At 37.4% G+C, this 15,855-nt stretch overlaps 1 long non-coding RNA gene across 2 annotated transcripts; it reads left to right on the top strand.

The window, feature by feature from the left end:
* The first annotated feature begins 4,696 nt into the window (after positions 1-4,696).
* Positions 4,697-11,977, top strand: LOC141352916 (uncharacterized). 2 transcript variants are annotated; one of them, XR_012359974.1, is made up of 8 exons: positions 4,697-4,838; positions 5,010-5,135; positions 5,243-5,311; positions 6,006-6,060; positions 7,438-7,506; positions 7,648-7,685; positions 10,692-10,745; positions 11,841-11,977. It is a non-coding gene; the product is annotated as an uncharacterized lncRNA (long non-coding RNA). The 2 variants fall into 2 exon arrangements; XR_012359975.1 differs by lacking the exons at positions 10,692-10,745; positions 11,841-11,977 and adding an exon at positions 8,004-8,333.
* Positions 11,978-15,855: the final 3,878 nt, after the last annotated feature.

Here is a 15,855-nt window from a genome sequence, read left to right as displayed (position 1 = left end):
CCCGGTTGAATGACGTCAAAGCAAGTGTGTTTGACTAAACTCCGTCCTGGCTAAGATAAGCTGCTATTGAATCACAACACACTAAACAAGCTACACAATCAGAACTCGTTACGTATTTCTGAAGGAGGGACTTCATAGGACAAAGAATACATCAGCCCGTTTTTAGGACAGTGAAAGGACTATATAGATATGTAGATTGTGTGAAAAATACCGCATGTGAAACATGTACACATGTTATATTGCGCACTGTAAACACAATCAAATCTTCAAAAAACACAGGAAAAACGGGACCTTTACAGTTGTTCAGTATTATGGTTGTAATCAAGAAAATGACAATGCAATTTTATTTAAAGATCATATCCCCTTTGGGTTTAAATGCAGATTTTAATCTTTCATGCCATGAAGGCAATAACGCCGAAACATCTGCCCTTGTATTGTTTGATTAGAAAAACAGGTCTAAGCACCTAAAGCTGGGAGAGCATGGTGAGGGTGTTGATTGAACTAGATCTATTGACCCCTAGATAAAATAATTAATAAAAATAAATGTTCTTTTCTTATCTGTCCTGTCCTATTTTGTACTGCAAAATAAACAAAAGCAAGTGACCATAGTATAAAGAGGATAAACTATGGGTAATAAGGTATTTAGCAAGGCTTACATTTAAACATTTTTGTTTTATCTCATAGACTATGTTTACACTGTCAGTTTAAATCTGATTTTTGTGTATATCCAATTTGAATGACTGACTGTACACACTGTGTATGACAACTCTTCGTGTTTGATTTGTGTGACCTGAGGCGCATTATCTTTTATCCAAAATAGCTGCATTGGTTTTTAGCAATGACGTTGCGTTGATGTGTTTGAAATAAATGTGCTTGAGTTCATGCAGCAACAACCATTTTCATAAATGAAAAATAAAATATTGTCTTTTTATCCAATTCATCCGAGAAATCATTTGGTAATTAAAATAATGTACCCTAAAAAACCTTTCATTAGTAAGACCGCATTCATTACTTTACTAAATATGGGAAGAGACTCACAGGTGGAGGTAGAAGTTTGGTCTGCACTTTCCATAGCTGGTGCACAGGGATTGTGGTAGGCTAGTGACACAATTGAAGAAGACTAGTTAAAAATCTGCTTTACAACAGAGGTTGAATTAAACTTTTTCATTTTGACAGATAAGGCTGTAACAAATCTGTCATAATCAATTAGGACTAAAATTAGGGATGCACGATATATCGGCCGACATATCGTTATCGGCCGACATCTGCTTATTTTTAATATTATCGGTCTGATAGCAAAATTAGGCAGATAAATGAAAGCCGATAAATTATGGATTATTTTGGTTTGTTGAACCACTTCACTTGCTCATTGCTGGCAATGTGGAGTTTTGATTGGTGCTATCTGTGACATATCACGAAGATGACACATGTTGCGGGCTTAAGAAGAGTATGCTAGTCTAGCGCAAAGACAAGATGTCCGCAGTCTGGGAGTTTTTCATTGTGAAATTAATAGGAATATTTATCGGCCTATATATATATCGGTTATCGGCCCCTAACTATAAAGAGTTATCGGTATCGGCCAAAATTTCCATATCGGTGCATCCCTAACTAAAATATCAACAAAACACTTAGAAAATGAACAAAACCAACTATCTGAATCTGTCTGAACTCTAACATTGAGGTCTGGATAGACAAAGTGAGTGTTTATCTGTGTAAAAGTCAGACCAACATTGAAGACTGATGCAGTTGTCATTAAGGCTGATTTTGTCAGACCTACCCCAATGCCTCTACACAAGTAGGCTATGCGGCACTTTTCATTTACACGTTTGCGTCGTTGTTCGCATCGATGTGCATTTACACGTGCAGAACGCTAGTAGCCAATGTCCATAGGCATTTACCAATGTAAAATACAACATCAAGGCAAAAGCTGAAAAAAATAAAAAGTGGCAGAAAAAACCCTGGTTGGGGGCCAATCACACCAAATGCGTTTTAAAGACGTGGAAACACAAGGTGCACCTTTATTTGGTCACTTTATAAAAAACAGTGCAGTGCAGCGCAGCTTATATATTGCTAGGCAACCACCGAGGCAGCTGTCCTGTCAATCAAATATCTAAGCGTGAGCGCTCTTTTGCTCTTAACTGTCATATAAGCAGAAACTTTAAAAAGAGGACTCTTGCACTGACTTTGATCAAAGGTGAGAGGTGCATAAACACACAGGAGACAGTAAGTAACTGAAGTATGTTTGTTTCAAATAACTGTAAACATCGGTCCTACAACGGAAGGCCTGCCTCTCCCCATATTCAATTGGACAATGGAAAGACACAAATGACGTCGGGTGCTTTTCTGCTCTTAGCGCTCCTTCAAAAACGCATGTTGCAGTAGGGGGCAAAAATGCAAGGCGTTCAGTGCCATTAACGACGCACATAACGCTCAATGCTGCAGTTAAAAAAGATTTACCTCAAAGTAAAGACAACTGGATCTGAAGCGTAATGATGGTCTTCAGAAGGCCTCTCATGGTGGTCTTGATTCAGAGGTTTGAGAAGACTACCAAGCACCAGAGCCAGCTAACAGGTGGACCAAACATCAAGCCAGAATTCTGCATGAGTCAGGTAAGCAGAATAAAAGACGCTGTAAATAAACAATAATAAAAGATGGTCATTAATGACTTAATGCTTTTATATTCATGTTAATGCTTTGAAAATTATCTTATTTCTTTCAGAATTTATGTCTTTTGATATTATTGCCTAATGCAACAAATGGAAAAAAGCATACTTTATGACAACCTTAGCAGCAGAACACCATGACTTTCTCCTGGGTAGACGAGAAAAAAAGTTTGGTATCAACACCCATCTAACAATTAAGGTAAAAGATAAAGTTTTATGATCCCTGCATTCAGGTTAGAGTATGGGGTAAGTTGACCGTTCTATGGGTGTTTCTCAAATGCAAGGTTGCATCCTATGGAGGCTGCGTCCATCTTAGACCTGTCCTTCTGAGATTTCGAGGTTAGAATCCACCTCAAAAGCCAGAATGAGATGGTTTAGTTTGATGTCCAAGGCAATGTCATAATGGTTTCCGCCCCAGTGGTCATGGCATGAAAACTTTAAAGAGAGAAGTTGAAAATTAGCAATGCATCACCAAAAAAAAATCCAATACTGTAGTACAGTGAATAAAAGTCATGTATCAACAGTCTTTACAACATGGACAGTTAAACCTTTTGTAATTTAATTAAAACAACAAAAGAGAAAACAAGCAGATTGAGATGTCCTTCAACGATGCTTGATGACGTGGCAGCCGAGACATGCAGCATTCTAGGACGCAGCCTTATTAAAAATAAAAAAAAATGGACGCAGCCTTATTTATTTTTATTTTATATATGTATAATGTACCCCCTGACTGAACTTGTATTTCTTATTATTTAAAAAAAATATATTAAAAATATTTTTAAAAGAACGCAGCTGTGCGTTTGAGACACGACCGGAAACGACTTATATGTCGCGAGGCCATCACGTGACCACAATATTTACCAGAAGACCGTTATTTGCTCGAGTTCCCTCAACTTTTTTGTCGCAAATAACATTATTAATAACCTGTAAATAATAAAATTTGTACACATTACGTTCCTTTTCACGTTGTAATAGTATGTTTTTGGTTTAATAGTCGGCAAAAATCTTGGTAAGTAACTTATAGCTTGTCATTCCTGGTTTTAATTGTTAGAAATACGAATTAAAGAACAGATATAACTGATATAACTGAAACAATTAATAAATACAATTATTCAACCACTCCAATAGAACAACGTTAACGGTTTTGAGTGGTTTTTAGGAAAAGGTCTGACTGAAATGAACGTAATCCGTATAAGGGCCACTTTAACGTAACGTTACAGGGCGGGAAAGGTTTGAGGCATTTAATAACTCTATTAAACTGGCTGGTTTATCCACACCAGTGCGTAACATGTAAAGTTAACGTTACAACGTGGCTTCGGGACTTTGCAGCGACCTGAATAGCATTGCATTGATAAACGTTAATAAGCTTTTAATAGCGTATAGAACATTAATATAAGACGATGATTCTGTAGATCGACTAACTTACATCCATGCATTACTATTAACTTACCTTGACACTGAAACTGCCGTCAGCACTGTTGCTTCACCCGTTGGAACATCCTACTAGTTTAGGGAGTTAAAAATCGAGTTGGAAAAGAACAAAAAAATCGTTCTACACGGGACCCAGAAGCTGCAAAAACCGATTGAGGTTACACTCTATTGAATGATCCCAACGTTGAGTGCAGGCAGCCCACACATCTCTCAGATGTGTTTGACTTCATGCTGATCTACGCGCAAACCGATCGTGACATCAAGTACCGCGAGTTCAAACCTTTTCCGGGGCTTTCCCAAACTCTCGCGGTACTTGATGTCATACCACGTGCTGTCTGCGCATCTCGGTGTTAAGTCAAACACACCTGAATGTATTTGTTGGCTGCACTCCCTTGCGCTCAGTGATGTAGGTGTAACGAAATAAATGTATTAAATTGATATTATATAAATAAATATTGTTATAAAAAATCTTTATAAAATGATTAGCTGTCATTAATAAATTAATATTTGATTTGAAACATCAGTATACGTAAATTTCCCTCAAGTTATGAAATGCCTAAATAAGATCAAAATGGTGAAAATACAACAATGTATATTTGACCAATTTAGCATTTATTAACTTTTGCCTTTTTAAATTGACTTCAGAAAGTTATCTACAGCCACACATCCACTGTATACCAAGTTATGATGATCAATTATGAGAATGCAAAATGATTTATAGATCAGTAAACAATCAACAAAAAGGTAATGTCTTAATTAATATATTTCTGCTTTTGTTACTTATTCATGTATTTGAATTACATCATTCAAAATCAAATGTTAATAATTATAGGGTTTCAACTTGTTGCAGCTTTACAAAAAAATGTAGAATTTGTAGGAGCATGGACAACTGAGTAACAAAGTCATATTATGCAGATGGGTGCTCATGGTGGCCTCCAAATAAATACATGGACAGGCTGCTAAAGAGGGTCAGGATGATGGAGATGCAAGAGCCAAAGACAGCATGGACCAAACACCAGGCCAGAATTCTGCATGAGTCAGGTAAGCAGAATCAGTTACACTGTATAAAATCATTAATTAATAGACAGTACAATTAATAACACAATAGCTGTAAAAAACAAAAGAATGAAACAGTACCTGCATTTTAGTTTCCAGCCTTTTTCACAAAGTTGCCGACAACTGGAAGAATGTCCCAAATTGCTGAAAAAAGAAATTCAGTAAGTCCTTATAAAAGAGACAGTTTAAAAGGTAAAACGGCTTCATTTAACTTCAAAAATACCCCTAAATCCTTAAAGAACACGCCCACATTTTGGGAATTTAGCTTATTCACCATATCCCCCAGAGTTAGATAAGTCCATACATACCTTTCTCATCCCTATGCGTGCTGTAACTCTGTCTGATGCAGCCCCCGCTAGCTTAGCTTAGCACAAAGACTGGAAGTGAATGGCTCCATCTAGCATACGGCTTCCAAACATGACAAAATAACGCAAACATTTTCCTATTATGTGTTGTGATTTGTATAGTCAAATTCACTACCAGTCTTTTGTTCTAAGCTAAGCTAGCGGGGGCTGCGTCAGACAGAGTTACAGCATGCACGGATATGAGAATGGTATGTATGGACTTATCTAACTCTGGGGGATACTGTGAATAAGCTAAATTCCCAAAATGTGGGCGTGTTCCTTTAAAAATCAGCACCCCTAGTTAATTTGGATGCTAAAACCTAAGGCAGGTTCAAGCCTAGGATTTAGTGTGTTTATTTGTTAATGTAAAAAATGCAGCTAACCAATCCCAGCTCCAGTGGGCAGGTTAAAGAGTATTTTTTATATGAGACAGAAAACAGAAACACATTTTTAATGGCATTTAAAGACAACATACCACTTCATAAAACTACATTTTCTGTTTAATCCATAGATTGAGTAATTTTCACTCTAGAGACCCTGGGGTGACCAACAAGGACGAATGAAAAGTAAGTGACCTACAAAACAAAAAACATTAATATTTTACGACTGTTTCAAGATAAGTACTCTGCATATCTATAGCAATGGACTCTATGCACGGCAGCGCTTGACGTGTTTCCGGGGATATCTCAGGATGCTGGACTACTTCCGCCAGTCATAGAGCGCTATGTTATTTTGGCTGTTTGGTTGCACAAACAGCCAAAATAACACAGCAAATTTTGTTGATGCTTGTTTACTTTACATAGAAATAACTTATACTCCACACTTAATACCATAATGACATTTAAACGTATGAAAGTATATTTTTTAGGACCGAACTTCTAGCCACCACTGCTGTGTCATAGCGTTTACAGCGACTCACTGGAAAGCATGCCAACTTCTACACTGCTACCCTGTATCTGCATTACCAATACTTTTAGATAAAAATTGCACTGATAACAGTGCTATTCATCTGTTATTGATAAATTGGTATAACTGTTATTATCAGTACTAGCAAAGATAACATCTTTGGTTATACAAGCTAAATGTTAGAACAGTTGAAACTCATATTTTCGATATTTATGTATTCTTTATTAATAACAAATGCAAAAGACAAATGGAAATATAATATCAATGACAACAAGAATAACTTCAGAGAAAAAAAACACACACACACAACAAACTAAATAAACGGGGTGACAAATAATGGGAAAAATATAGTTCTACAACAGACTTTACAATAGTTAAGTCTTTTTTGCTTTGTTCTTTAGATTCTCAAATGTGTCAGGATACTAACTCAAAAATAACCAAGTAAAAATGTTTTGACAATCGATGTGTACATGAATCTCTTATTTAACCTGACACTTTAACATTACTTTAACATACTTTAACATTACAAAGACGTAATATACCAGCGCGATTAGCCTGCTGTTCGAATCGTAAAAATAGCACGATGTACGCTCTGCTAGTACAGGCTAGCTGAACATATCTTAATGATTATACAGAGACGACACATACAACTTGTAACCTTTCTCGAGTTTGCACATCTGGACAATTCTTCACAAACCACAGGTTGTAAATTTGGGTAAATTCAGCAAACAACCGAGTACATTTGAGCGATTCTGCCGTCAATCCGTTTTAAATATCCCGTACCGGAAACTGAATAGCAGCCGTGAGTCAAACGCGGAAGTTAATCGTGCATAGAGTCCATATGCAGATTCTTGAGTAAGAATTTCTCTCAGACAATATAGACTCAGATGGCTTCATGGTTGACCATATTTGTAGTTTAACAATTTCTATCATGTTAAAGTTCTCACACAAAAATTGCTAGTCTAAGAATTCTACAAGAAACCTTTTTCCCCACAAAGGCTTGATGGGTTGTGCAACTTACCTGCTTCCCTTTACAGCTCCAGTGAGTGTCTCTAAGGTAGATCCTAATGCAGATGGATGGAATGTTGATCCGCCTAACATGCAAGGTAAAAGAGCATTTGATAGCATAGTGGATAAACAAATAGCTTTTTTTTCATTTTCACAGCATTTTCAAAAACAACATAACACTTGCTATTACATTGTTATATATTACATGACAATGTCTAACTCTGATCCATACAAAACAGATTTTCTGCACCGAGAACTTTGGATGACCATCAAGACAGTAAGTTTTCAAAAATCTGACCTCAATTTTACTAACCATTTAAAGATTGTTTTTCTTTTAGTTGATTTAAATAATACCCTAAAGTCCTCCGTTCATCTTCGGAAACGCTGTTTGGGATGTTTTGGATGTGGTCCGGGAGTTTGCTGGCCCTCCATTAAAGGTGTGTGTGCGGTGTGCTGTTCATGTCCAGTTAGGTAATAAAAACATCATCAAAGTAGTTCATGTGACATCAGTGGGTCAGTTAGAATTTGTTGAAGCATCAAAAATACATTTAGGTCCAAAAATAACGACTTAATTCGGCATTGTCTTCTCTTTCAGGTCTGTTGTGAACCGTGTGCATGACACTGCTGCCGTACGACGCTGCTGGCGTGTTATCTGGTGCACCCAAGCTTTTTTTCGTTTACAGTCTGAGGGAGACGCTGTAAACAAAATCTTCGCAAACAATCTTCGCAAACAAAATCTTCGCAAACATTTCTGAGGATAACACGTCAGCAGCGCCATTGTGCACGCGCATTCGCAACAGACCCGGAAGAGAAGACAATGCTGAATAAATAGTTATTTTTGGACCAAAATGTATTAATGATGCTTCAACAAATTCTAACTGAGCCACTGATGTCACATGAACTACTTTAATGATGTTTTAATTAACTTTCTGGAAATTAGACAGTATACAGCACATACATTTTTTGGAGGGTCAGAAAGCTCTCGGACTAAATCTAAAACATCTTACACTGTGTTCCGAAGATGAACGGAGGTCTTTCAAGTTTGGAACAACATGAGGGTGAGTCATTAATTACATTATTTTCATTTTTGAGTGAACTATCCCTTTAAATGGAAAACACCACCGCTTTCCAAAATGTTACTATGTTTTTACCTTTAATACATACCCATCTTTTTTCAATGCGTGCACTTGTAGAATCTTTGTACAGCGTGTTGTGAATGTGTTAGCATTTAGGCTAGCCCCATTCATTCCTTAGGATCCAAACAGGGATGAATTTAGAAGCCACCCAACCCTTTCATGTTTTCCCTATTTAAAGTAGTTACACGAGTAAGTATGGTGGCACAAAATAAAACGTGGCAATTTTTTAAGCGGTTAAAAATGAGAACTATATTGTATGGCAAAAGAGCACTAAGTTTGCAGCACTTCGACCTCGGCGCACAGTAACATCATCACTCCTGATTACTCCACCTCTCGCTCAAACTCAAAAGAGGTGGAGTAGTCAGGAGTGATGATGTTACTGCGCTCTGAGGAGTGAATGGGGCTGGGCTGGGTGCTGGCGCATTCACGACGCGCTGTGCGGATATTGAGTGCATGCATTGATGGGGGATGGGGGTGTATTAATTTATCTAAGTTGAGGTAGGAACATAGTAGAATATTGAAAAGCTGTGGTGTTTTCCTTTAAAAGCATCACCCCTATTTATTTTGGGTGCTAAAATATTTGCCACAGACCGTTTAAGGCCTTATGCTGCATTTACACCGCCAACAACCTAGTCACTGTGTGTCAGCCATTTCTTTTAATGAGTTTATCAGAAGGCGTGCCCAATTCTGGTTGTCCTAGTAAAAACTACAAATAAATGAGTAACAATCCTCTCAGTAAATGACTAAAGAGTGATGACACGAACTTCACTGCTTCACTCTCATTGGTAGTTGCTCCCAAAAGTCCTTCATCAAGTTAAACTTTCCTCAACGTTGTGGCATAGCTGGACATGCCCACTTCCTGTTGTCGATGGTCACAGTTGCTCATGTTGCTGAATGGGGCAAAGCTTCCATTAGGGATGCTCCGATCAGGATTTTTGCAGGCCGATACCGATCACCGATTTGTTGTCTTCGTGATCGGCCGATACCAATGCCGATACCGATTTTTCAAGCTGATATGCAAGCTCTTTGATGACTGTAACTTTTAACATTTTTTCTAGATAAAGTAATACCACAGATGTTGCCTTTGTTATATTATTTTCAGTAATTATGCAAATTATTGTTTTTATAGAGAATTAAATTAATTAGCACAACAAATATTTCTTCTTGAAAAAGAAATGTAATATGCCTTTAAAAAGGTTTATGTCTGTTAAAAGTAATGAAAATAAAACAGTTAAAAGTCTTTACTGTATGAATTAAATATACAAGCATTCGTATGAAGTACAACAGTTCTTTAGTGAAGAGCAGAGAGTGATTTTATTGAGAGATGAATTAGGTTACTGTAGCTTTAAGACTTGACAGAGATCGCTCTGTTCACGTGCACTGATGACAGGCTGCTGTGTGTGTGCGCGGCGGGTGTATGCAGACGAGAGCAGCTGTGAGGAAAATGAAAGTTTAAACGCTCAAAACTTTAAAACACATGCAAATAATAAACTTTCGGCATGAGGATACAATGTCCGCGATAGATATGTGTTGTATACGCTGTTTGATGGGGATGTGAAGACGGGTCGCGCTGTTAGAACCGGACCGCGTCCTCATAGAAAATACACATATCTCTGTAAAGGCAAAGAGAGAAATGCAAATCTGCACATCGCTCATGAGCCACGGGTTATAAAAATGCTCGCACTGCGTAAAAATGGTCTCTAACTGCAGCCCCATTCAGGAGCCCTATGATGACAAAAGTAAACAGAAAGATCAGTTCATGAGATCGACAAATTTAGCGAGGACCGATCGAGTCATTTAATGCCATTATCGGCCGATACCGATCTGCGGCCGATCGATGGGAGCATCCCTAGCTTCCATTGGAATGAATGAGATTGTGTTGCTAGTCGCTGGCGGTGTACAAGCAGCATTAGTGTGTGTCTTTAAAAATATATCAAATGCAAATTACCTGATCTAACATTCCCAGCTACAGAGGGCATCCTTTATTCAGTCCCTAATGCAGATGGTTGGAGTGTTGATCCACCTAACATGAGGGATAAAAGAGCGTTTGTTAGCATAATGAGAAGGAAAACAGAAACACATTATTAGTGGCATTTAAAGACATAACTTAACACTTGTTTATACTACATTTTCTGTTTAATCCATAGACCACTCGTTTTGAGTCCTGAGACCCTGGGGTGACCACCGTGAACAAATACAGAGTAAGTTACCTAAAAAAAACTAATAATATTTATTTATAAAAAGTTCTTATAAAAAAGCATCATCAGTAGTCCCTTTCACACATACAGTCTTTACTGGTAATTTACTGGTAAATTGCAGTTAACATGTCATGTGTGAACAGAACCTTTCCGGTAAATCAGTGCTCCCAATTTACCAGTATGACAGGTTGTAAGATTAACGGTAATTTGCCGGTAAGCGCTGTGTGTGAACGAAAAATATAGCATTACCGGCATTTAGATGACGTCAGACCGCGCTGACAGATCGGGCGGGCCAATCAGAAAGTTTTTTATACAGGTGACGCGGTTTCCCCCAGACTGTTTACGGACGTTTCCACACACATGTTGCTTAAAAGTCGAGCACACCTGAAGTTAACATCCACATTTCTTCACCAAAGTTGTTTAAAACAGCTTACCATCTAATTGCCAAATTGCCGACGTCCTTAGCACACCATCTGTGAAGCCTAATGTGCAAACGCGCAGGTTCCGTTTGACGCCGCCTAACGCAATGTTGTTTGGTCACGAGCAACTTCGCGACCGTTTGCCACAGATGTGAAAACAACAAAATACGGACCGTGGATATTAAGTCATAACCCGCCGTTTACAAATACGACACGGACGGAGTTTGCCGGCCGCGCGCCACAGGTAACTTCCGCTTTCTGTCCGAGTTTACCGGTATTTTGATACTGATGTGTGAATGATGTCTTACTGGTAAAAAGACGGAACGTCACTGCATGTGTGAACAGCACATTTTTGTATTTACTGGAAAATTCATTCTGGTAAATTCATGGTAATTTACCAGAATTACTGTGTGAAAGAGACTATTTACTCAGATGAAGTGTTACCTTACCAACATGTTCAAGGAAGGTGCAGGTCTGATGATCCATCCAACATAAAAAAAAAAACAGTAAATTTATACTTAGTTACATCTGTTGTAAAACAGACAAATGCAGTTATAAGAATTTTTCCTAAACTACACACCTATTTGATTCTTAAGTTTAAATAAATCAAAATAATGCATTTAATAGTAAAATCATTTTAAAAGCTACACTCCTAATTCATTTATCTTTGCTATTGCAGCTGCAAAAAGGCAGTCTTGACGGTTCTAGGATGAATGCAAATAAAGACTGACCACCTGACTTCAGCGGTCCAGTCTCTTGTGGGAAGCAGGTGTTTGTTACCTTAAATACGGATGAAGAGTGACGAAGAGGATGATGACTTTTTCTCAAACATCATCTGAAGGATCTTGACAGGCTGGAGACAAAATTAACAGACTGAGGGTTTATACAAAGAATCTTACTCAGCCAATATTAAAGATAAGATATTTTTACAAAATGTTCTTTTCATTGTTTAGGATTTTATGTAGAAAACAATACATCACAAAAAAGACTTTAGCTGGGTTTTCACAGGCAGTGCCTTACACACACACTAACCACAATTATAAACGCAACACTAACACAGATTTAGACAGATTTGTGAATAATATTTGAGAGAAATAGGCCTTTTGGGGACATAGAAAATATTTAAGTTCAGCTCATGAAATTAAAAATGGGGGCAAAAAATGTTTTAACAAGTGCAATACAAATATCAACCATAATACTGATCGTTTAAAAAAAAGTAAGCCACTATATCTTTCTAGAATCTTACACAAGACTTAGTTACATAAACGATCAAAATAAATTAACGTCAGACAGGTGGGCGAAATATCAATATTAAAGCATGAATAACTGTTATCAACCCAATTTCAAGGTATTATTTAAATGATCCCACACCAAACAGTTTATTATTTAAATGCATTATTACTACATACCTTAAGCATGTGTTCCACGCCTTTCTTCTTCTTGGCATTGCGAGGTCAAGCGGATGTTGTTATGTAGAATCACGACCTTGACGTAAAGACGCACATCCGTAATTTATTTAACAATGATAACACTTCCGGGTAATTTTATCTTCTAGATCCTAATTAAAGCTATAAAGAAAGAGCAGCCTATCACCATTATTTCCTGGTAAGTTTTTGAAATGTTTTATTTTAGAATGGAGATTAATAAAGCAGACGAGGAAGGGTTTTGATTATTTTAAATATGTTTATATGTTGTTGTTTTCGCATACTGTCATGTAAAAAATATATTTAAAGATAAATGAATGAAAGATTTCATTGTTTAATTTGAATAAATGTGTTTTATAAAATCAACAACTGCCTGTTTTAAGATCAATTGAAAATGCTGTTTTAATTACTTAATATCGATGACACAGCTTGCATGTGTAGATGTGTGTAGAAATAATTTGCTGTAGTTTAGGGCAATTCAATTTGTTAATGAGGGATCTTGTAATCTTACAAACATCTGGGAAAGAGCGGCTTACCGTCTTTCTAAGCTCTTCTAAAGATCTGGGAAAGAGCGGCTCCGCATCTTTTAAAGCTCTTCTTAAGATCTGGGAAAGAGCGGCTCCGCATCTTTTAAAGATCTGCTAAAGATCTGTGAAAGAGCGGCTCCGCATCTTTTAAAGCTCTTCTAAAGATCTTGGAAGGGGCGGCTCCGCATCTTTTAGGGATCTGTGAAAGAGCGGCTCCGCATCTTTTAAGGCTCTTCTAAAGATCTGTGAAAGAGCGGCTCCGCGTCTTTTAGAGATCTGCTAAAGATCTGTGAAAGAGCGGCTTGCCGTTCTAACATCTTGTAAAGATCTGGGAAACGGCGGCTCGCCATCGTTCTAAATAACATACATCTTGTAAAGATCTGCTGGGTGTCTTGCAAACAGCTGGGTCGGACGTCTCGGCGACGCCTTCCAGATGAGCAAACGCCCTAAATAATACGTCTTCCAGACTAAAAACAAGACATCGCGCAGACATCTCCGCGACGTACGTGTGCTATCTGGGATTTTAAAGATTCATTTATGGGTATTTTAAATAAACAAGCACCTTTAAGAAAGTTTAAAGTAAAGGGGAGGAATAATCCCTGGTTTTCTGATGTATTAACCACTTTATTACATGAACGGGATTTGGCATGGGCAAAGGCAAGGAAATCTGGCCTAGAAATTTATTGGGTTTCTTTTAGATATTTAAGAAACAAATGTACTACACACATACGTAAAGTTAAGTCACAGTTTTATCTTGACGAGACAACAAAAAATTTAAATTTTGGAAAACTATAAATTCATTAAAAACGGTACAAAACTCTTCATTTTCAGCACTTCCTAAAATTGTAAATGTTAATAACGTACAAATCAGATAAAACAGATATAGTTGATCTTTTTAATAATCACTTTGCCACTGCTGGTCTCCATTTTAAATCAAAGCCAGAATCTCTTTCATCTCCAGGGTTTTTTCACCCCAATGTTGGGGGTTCGAACCTTTTTACTTTTGAACCTATTTCAAGGGATAAGGTTTTATTTGCTTTACAAAATATAGATTGTAAAAAGTCAGCTGGTCCTGATGGGATTGCCCCTTTCCTTTTGAAACTTGTAGCTCATATTATTGTTGATCCAATAACTTATATTTTTAATTTATCTTTAGAACAAAACAGTATACCTCGATCTTGGAAGACAGCGCAAGTAATCCCACTTTTTAAAAATGGGGATCCAACTAATATGGACAATTATCGTCCTAGTTCAAGTTCAAGTTCAAGAAACGTTATTATCCCCGAGGGGAAATTTGTTGTGCAACAGCATACAATACACATTACACAAAACAACGACCATACAATCAACAGGAATAAATTCAATACATACAACACAAAAGTCCGCAACTCACATTAACTTGTTAAGACCACCTATAGCAGCGGGAACAAAGGAATGTTTGTGTCTGTTGGTACTGCATTTAGGCAGTTTGAATCTACGACCTGACGGCAACAAAATAAAACAGCCGTACAATGGGTGGCATGGATCAGCTAAAATTGAATGTGCCTTTTTAACCGTCCTAATCTCATATAAATTGTTTAAACCAGGCAAAGAATTGTGGGAAATTTTGCCGCACACTTTCACTATGTTTTGAAACCTGTTCTTGTTTTTAAGTGAAAGGGACCCGAACCAACTCACAAGAGCAAATGAAATAATGGATTCAATAAAACAACAGTAAAACATCCTCATAAAAGTATTATCAACATTAAAATTCCTAAGTTTACGGTAAAAAAACATACGTTGATTTGATTTTTTACAGACAGCGTCTACCTGTGGCTCAAAGGTGAGTTTGTCATCAATAATAATTCCAAGGTATTTATATTGCTTCACCACTTCTATATCCTGATCATTTATGGAAGAGTGGGTGGGGAGTGGAGGATTCTTTCTAAAATCAATCAACATTTCTTTAGTTTTTTCCGTATTGATATCGATAAAAGACGACTTACACCACTCTGTAAAATCATTTAAAATAGGGCCATGCTCGGGGTCCTTGTGTGTCAACAATGACACGATCACTGAATCGTCAGCATACTTAATAATATGACGCCTAGTATGTTGGCTTTGACATGCATTTGTATATAATATAAATAAGACCGCGGAGAGGACGCATCCCTGTGGGGAACCAGTGGAGGACAAGAGAACATCAGATAAAATGCCATTCACTCTTACACGTTGAGATCTATTAGTTAAAAAATTCATCAACCAACAGATAAGACTGGGGTCAATGTTAAAAGTATTTTTTAAAATCCCTGCTAAGACATGTGGTTGAATGCAATTAAAGGCTGAAGAAAAATCTATAAAAAGCAGCCGCACAAAGCTCTTTGCACCCTCAAGATGTGTATAAATCAAATTTAAAAGAGTACATACTGCGTCTTCCACTCCTCTATTCGATCTGTAGGCAAATTGAAACGGATCAAGAAGATCCTGGACAGCCGTCATAAGTTCATCCTTCACAATCCTTTCTAATGTCTTCATAGTGAGGGACGTGAGCGCCACAGGTCTAAAATCATTAAGAATCTTTGGAGCTTTATTTTTCGGCACTGGAACAATAATTGAGTCTTTCCAAACACGAGGGACAATGTGCAGATGTAAGGACATTTTAAAAATAAAACAAAATATGTCTGCCAGCTGTTCTGCACAGTTCTTTAATATACGGCCCCCAATGCCATCGGGGCCAGGACTTTTCCTTTCTTTTATACCACTG

The sequence above is a fragment of the Misgurnus anguillicaudatus genome, chromosome 21 (assembly GCF_027580225.2).
Source record: "Misgurnus anguillicaudatus chromosome 21, ASM2758022v2, whole genome shotgun sequence".
In the NCBI taxonomy this organism is placed as follows: domain Eukaryota; kingdom Metazoa; phylum Chordata; class Actinopteri; order Cypriniformes; family Cobitidae; genus Misgurnus; species Misgurnus anguillicaudatus.
This window is presented reverse-complemented; position numbering and strand designations above follow the sequence as displayed.